Raw genomic sequence first — 7,294 nt, 5'->3', positions numbered from 1 at the left:
GGACAGAGAGAAGGTCACCTCTCCTGACTTGTTGTAATGTTCTGCCTGATGCAGCCAGGGTGGTTTTTGATCTTTGCCACAAGGGTACACTGCTGGCTCATGGTCAGCTTGGTGTCCATCAAGATTCCCCAGCTGTTTTCTGTCACACTGCTCTCCTGTTGGTTAGCACCCATCATGTGCAGGACCGTGGGGTTGTTTGTCCCTGGATGCCAGGTTTGGCATTTTTTCTTGCTGAATTTCTGAGAGTTCCTGTCAGCCCATTTCTCCATCCTGATGGGGTCCCTTGGGATGGCAGCACAACCATCTGGTGTATCCACTAATTCCTTCCACTTCTTAAAATAATTAACAAAATTGTGAAAATACTTGATATTATCAATCTTCACTTGTTATCACTGTCAGACATAGAATTAAAAAGTGAAACTAAATGGCAGGTATCAGATCTTGAATAAGATAATTATTAAGAATAATTGTACTAGAACACTTGTGTTTTGAAACCTTAACTCTCAAGCCTGAACAGAAATCCTTCTTTAATGACTCACTGCTCTCAACATTTGCTGTTTAACTAGCTTTGATATTTTTCTGCCACATCTGTTCAAAACCTGTCACAATGTGCCAGCTTGCTGTGACAGTCCAGTGGTTGGTACTATGTGCTATGGCAAATTTGGTTCAAATCTGGTGTACAGCAGGAGGGGAACGTGTTTTCATGCTTCCTTTTCAACAATGTTTTAAATAATTATGTAACTTTGAACGTGCTTTCACCAGGTTTCCCCCCTTTGTTTTCCAAAAACAGAAAGAAAATTCACAGACCAAAATTATTTCACATTTGAAGCTAGATATTGGCCGAACAGAAGGCTATGGGAGATTTCATCAACAAACTGCAGTTGCCAAAAGGAGTAGGAATATTTTTCTGCCACCATAACATTTGAGCCCCTCTTTGGCAGGTATTCGATCAGCGGCTCCGTTTTCAGCCGAGGGATGCCCGGGGTGCCGCAGCAGTAGTGGCCAGCCCGGGGAGGATAGCCGCAGGTGGCATGTTCTAGCCGGCCCACACTAGATGGCAATGCTTGCCTGGCTCTGCAAAGCGGGACGCAAAAAGCTGCATGGGACACGTCCTTTGCAGCCTGCCGTGATCGTATAGTGGTTAGTACTCTGCGTTGTGGCCGCAGAAACCTCGGTTCAAATCCGAGTCACGGCACGATGGGAACGCGGCTGTTTTAGACCTCCCGTCTGGGGACTGCGCCGGGGAGGTGACACCCAGCAAACCCTCACTCTGCAGAAAGCACTTCAGTGTCTGATTTACAGAAATAAACAGGTGAGAGAAAGCAGCAGCTGCACAAAAGAAAGGTTCATATGTGTCACTGGTACCTGACAAGGTATCAGTGGCACTTTTTGCACCATGAGCTTTTTCTGTCCCTTTTGGTGTGATTTCAACAAGATCACGCAGATGTTGCTGTACTAATGCTGTCTGGGACAACATTTTCTCCAATTTCACACTGTCTGACAATTCTTTTAACAAATGACCTTCCCAGCAAACATTATTTTTTTCCTATGATCTGTCCCCAGGGATTACTCACCACAAAGGAAAATTCCAGAAGAGTTTTTCTAGAAAGAGCAGCAAAAGAGGCACTAAATCACATGCGATTTCTTTACTGTGAGGCTTCATAGTATCTCTACTCAAAGAATTATGCATTTATGAGATGATTAATCAATGGCAGCAAATGGAAGGCATCATATCTAGGTATAAATTTCATAAAAGGGAAGCAAGACACTGCTGGAAGTGCAGTGCCCTTTTTTTGGGGAGGGGGGGGAGGCGAGGAGAGGATGATGCAACCGAAAGGCTTCTGCCACAAGGCAGAAAAATGGTCTAATAAGATTCCCTGTTTATCAAAGCAACATTCATTCCTTCTGCCCATTCTGCCTGCTGGATGTTTCTGTCTACTAAGGCAGGAATGCTAGGGACCAGTGGTTTTCCAGTATGGGAAAGGTGAGGTAGATAAGCTGGCTGCAATGTACAAGGGAAGAAATTTTGAAGAGACAGTCCCAGACACCTACTGTTGGCAATTTGTATGCTGATTGGATCGTGTGACAACACAGTTCTAATTTGTTATTAATAGAATATGCTCAAAAATTTATAAACAAACTTAGATTATTTAACCATCTGGAATTTTATCTATAGATAGCTACTCATCCTGAAGACTGAAGTAAAGACTGCTCATTTTAACTGAATGATTTCTTCATACTGAAGCACACGGCCTGACTACAGGTAAAGAGAAGAAACAGGCTGAAAAAGGAGGAAGCAACAAATACTAGTTTATAGCAAATGGATTTATGTTTCTCACAGTTGAGGCCAGATTCTCAAAATTTTTCCCTGCTGAGGATGGTGCATGTCCTTCTGAGGTCAAACATCATTCAGACAACCAGACAGAGTATTCACAACTCCTGGCAAACTTCCTTCAGGTGTTTGTCCAGACTTATCTTGAAACTATTAAGATGAAAAGGATTGCTTTTAAAGCAGAGCTCACAAAACTCTGAAGACCTGCAGGGAATATTTAATTCCATTTAAACCATCTATCAGCAAACAGAATTAAGAATGACCTTAGGGTGAAACAAAACTGGTGAACCAACTGCAAATCTCTTTGTAGAGATTATATTTTTGTCTTTCTAGAAGATTTTGTGTTTCTTGTATTAGGACTTCTAGAGTTCTTTTGCAATTATTTTTTAGTAAAGCTCAATTCTTATGCAAAAAAACCAACAATGCAGCCTTCAAAACATGTTTCCAGCACGAATTTTCTATGATGTGCTAATTCTTTTACTGTTGCTTTAGCAAAATAATTCAGTCTGCTTTCTCAAGTGTAACAGTAAAATACCAATTTATACCATGTGTTTTTTATACAGATGTCTTCATAGCTATATGGTAAAGAAATTGTCTTCCCTGTGTCAAGAAAAAGGTCAGTACACCTTCTCACCTTCAGCTGCATGGTGAATAATAACAATAGTACAGGTCCCAGAATAAGCGCATCCTAGTATGCCAGATTTTCCTAAATAATTTAGATAAAATTATGGAGAGTAAAAATAAGAGTTTTTCTGCTCATATTAGACAACAACAGAGGAAAAAAAAATCTTTATTTGAGGAGCCTGGAAGCATGAGATCTGACCTTGGAATTCAGGAATAAAAAAAAATAATAATAAAAAAATTTACCAGAAAAAATGAGGGAGCTCTGTTGTTGGCTCCAGGCACAACTTTCAGGTGCAAGAGGTATACAGATGCTAGTTTAGCAGCACAGAGATGCTGACTGTGTTGACATTACAGGTTGTGCTATAAAAGAATCTTTTTGCTAACACAAAATACCAAAACTATACTCTCTTCTCAAAGAATTTAAAGCACTTTGAATTTAAAGCATGTTTTGAGATCCTTTTGGACTGAGGTTTTTTTGAGGTGAAAATTGAATTCTTTTGGAAGAAGTATCACAAAGTGTCATGTCCTGAGATGTATTTGGTGCAGAGAAAACATACACAACACAGTATTTCTGTATAAAAGAGTGGAAGAAAAAGTTGTAAAGCATTAAACACAAGAATTAATTTCATGAAGCTTTGTGAAAGAATTATTTATCAGATGTGTTTGAATCTGAATGGGAGAGCTGATTTTGTTTCTGTGAAATTTTAAATCAAAATATTACATCTATAAAGATTTTAGAATAAAGAAAAATGAGAACTTGATTAAGATGAAAACAGATAGAGAAATTTATTTTTTTTTTAAAGTGAGATATAAACCATTAGTTAATAGTTTTGGAGACATTTGGTGGGTTTGGGTTTGTGCTGAGCATTTGACAAAGAAGTAAAACCAGGCCCTACTCAGTAGTTTGAATTGTAGTCAATTGAATTGAATTGACTGTAGGACTCAAACCTGAGTGAAAGCTTACCAAAAGCAGTACAAGTCAAAAGCTTCAAAACTTGAACAAGAATCTTCACATGTGTTCTGGTGCAGGTCTCTCCAGTGCTGCAACTGCTAAAGCATTATGAATAAGAAGCAGTCTTATTTAGAGACCAGGACAAGTTTTCTTTCAAGAAACACCAAAGACAGATTATGAGAACAGGACTGCAACATCAGACATTGTTTATATAGTTCTGTTTACACATCAGGCTCAGGAATTTCTCTGCCTGCCAAATTTTTCCCAATTACTACCCATTCTGCAATAATAGCCTGTAAACTCAGGGCTGAATTTCCAGAGGTAAAATCATCCCACCTGTGAACTGAATTCCTGGCATTCCTTGCTAAAGCACAACCAGGTATTTAAGCTTTCAGAAGTTCTTTTTATCACATATTTCCTTTCAAAGAGTCTACTTGACCACAGCTTTTTGAAAGGATTTAAGAAGGGACCTATGAAAGTTTTAATATGAGCTGCACTCCTGTAAAGAGAATGAAAAAACCAGAATTAATTTAATTTGATGACCTCAGGTTCAAAACAGCCATTGCCTTCTATCCTGCTCAACACCCGATAAGGACATCAGACTGCATACCTTTGCTGCACTCCTGAAAAATGAAGAATAACAGAAACCTACAATAGTCTCTATTAATGTTGCAACAGTTTTTCAAGACTTTATGGTCGGTGCTGCATTTTCAAAATATCTGTCTTTCTCTATAACTTAAAAAGTCTAGCAGTTTTGGCCCTAATCAACAGCTAATGTTAAGATACAATAATGAGAAAGAAATCTTTCAACAAGAACTTAATGAGTACATAATATTAATTTTTAGTTTCAGTGCTAAGAAGCAAAGTAGTTGTGCTGGGTATATGGATAGACACCTTCATGTCCTAAAGATTTCATGTTTTATGCAGAATGGGCCATGAATGAGAACAATAGCAAGCACAAAATGACATGGGAAAACTGCAAAGGAAGGCATGTACTCTTTTCTCATTCCTTTTTTTTAAACTACTATTCATTTTGTGCTAGCTTTCAGTTTGCTTCCTAAAGGAAGAGAAAGCTGCTGACCCTGCTCTATGGCTCCCAAATTGCTCTTAGACAATAAAAAATTCAAAGTTTCAGAAACAGATTTATGTAAGCCCATTAATATTTTTAGTATTTTATTATTACTATTTAGACCATGTTTTCCAGCTGGAAAAGTGTTATGTGGACATGTCTACTAGACAGGAAAACCCACATATTCCAGCAACATATAGGCAAACCTTCGTGCAATTCAAGGTTCATAATTAGTTCCAGAATTACCTCTTTGTGTTTCCTAGTCTGCTGTCCTGTTATCCTTGGAAACTCTTTTGCATTGAAGTTTTTGTTTTCTTTTTTTTTTAAAGAGAAGGGAAAATTGATAAATATTTTCTCATGAAGTGGAATGCTGGGAGACATCTGCACTTGCATGTTTATATTCCAAACTGAAGCTGGCTTTTAAATTTCATTTTCTTTTGAGAAGAATAAATAACTGCGGGGGGGTGGGGGGGGTGGGGGGAGTGGTAAGAAAGCTCTGATTATCTGCCTACACAATTCCTGGTCTCAGTTTATAACGTGACCATTGAGCTAGCAAAACAAGTATTGGAATCCCAAATAAAATAAATCAAACTAAATAACCATGGTTTTCCAGTGGGCCATCATTAAAAAAGAATACCATTTTTAAAAAGGGCATTCAGAACTTGTCTACTGTCCTAATGAAATTCTTCAAAATCATCAATAATTACAATAAGGTAGTATTTAGCTACAGATGAACACTAGATATAGAGAAGTCAGTTCCAGGTAGGTTGAGGTCAAGCAGGGGTGAGCTTTGAGTGCTTTAGCAGCCTCAGGATGATGCATGGGTAGAGCAAAATATTTGGTGTGGCAATTTTTGAATTCCTTTTTTAGGACTTAATTCACTAGGATTCTTTAAATTAGAGTACATGCACCTGTGATGAGTTAATTTACTATTTCTGGATTTCATAAAATCTAACACAGCAGATGACATTTCTGAACAACTACCACTATCTACAGGGATAGAGTACAAAAGATCATCCTGGTCTTTTCACTCTAGTACATATTTCTAAATTGCTTTCTTTTGGGAAATCAGCCACATCTGTCTCATCAATTAGACCAAGAATTCACCAGCTAATTATTCTGACATGCTCCTAAAAGGCTGAATGATATTTAACCAGGAATTCTAAGGCAAATCAGAGGAATACTCAAAGATATTGTGAAGAATATAACAGAAAGAGCTCTCATGAACCTGAAGAAGGTCAAAACATGACAGGGGTCATTAGACTACAACACCAAAACTAGGACATGTAAGCCCATAGTCTCCAAAGGTGATGTGCCCTCCCAGGTTTTCAGCCATACAGGGCTCTAATTTTTCCTGACACTGATGTTAAAAAAGATTTGTTTCACTTTCTCACTCAGTAGGATGGCAAAATATTTTCCTGCTCCCTTGGAGAAAGAGAAATGCACCTGTCATTTACACTTTGAAGAAGCTGGCCTGTTGCAGGAAGCTTGAATCTGGGCTTTTTGGAGATGTTATCCATTGTAAAGTGGCAGATGTCCTGTCAGATGCAGCAGTGAGAGAATAGCAGTGCTTGATCTTGAGTTGATTCCTTATCAAATTCAAGGAACAACTACCAGAAACTATTCAGTAGCTTAAAAATTATTTTATAAACCCGTAATAATGATGTTTCATTAACGTAGTTATTACCAATTATGTAATTTTGTTTGTTTGTTTATTGCAATAACAAGCTGTTAGGTACCATAACCAATTTACTAAATCCAAATGGTAACCTATAAGTCTTCATACTGAGAATATGAGCTCATATTACTCAGTGAAACAGGACAGTGAAATTACACACTGTTCCTACTATAAAAACAAAGAGAATCAACAGACAATGGTGATTGTTCCTCTTCTCTGTCACCAGCAAAGACCTTCTGCTGGCAGCAGTCCAGGCCAAGGTAAGCAGGATTTCCACATCTACCACTGTCAGATTTCCAGGCTGATTGTTTTATTAGCACGAGAAACTAGGGAAGATCAAAACCAAAGAGGCTTCATGGCTCAGTCCAGACATTAAGTAGCTGTAATGAGTAAAAATTCCATGGCTACTATGAGACTGTGTTTATCGCAGTGTCCATAAAAATTTAAATTAAAAAAAATCCCGCTTGGCAGTAGGATTTCTGAAATAATACTTACTTATGCTATGTAGTCTTTTAGAAAAACATTCTTGTAAAAGTCACAGTTCCTAATTACTTTTTCATCTTAGTCATAGACATCACTAACAGATCACTTTTGGTATGCGATCTGTAATTGTATCTCTTCAAAAGAGACATCATCCCC

General features: G+C 38.0%; 1 non-coding gene across 1 annotated transcript; it reads left to right on the top strand.

Annotated features, from left to right (window-relative positions):
* Positions 1–1,123: 1,123 nt before the first annotated feature.
* Positions 1,124–1,195, top strand: TRNAH-GUG (transfer RNA histidin (anticodon GUG)). Its single transcript has one exon. It is a non-coding gene; the product is annotated as a tRNA-His (tRNA).
* Positions 1,196–7,294: the final 6,099 nt, after the last annotated feature.

The sequence above is a fragment of the Poecile atricapillus genome, chromosome Z (assembly GCF_030490865.1).
Source record: "Poecile atricapillus isolate bPoeAtr1 chromosome Z, bPoeAtr1.hap1, whole genome shotgun sequence".
Lineage (NCBI taxonomy): Eukaryota > Metazoa > Chordata > Aves > Passeriformes > Paridae > Poecile > Poecile atricapillus.
Note: the sequence above shows the minus strand (reverse complement) of the source record. Positions and strands in the feature narration are given on the sequence as shown.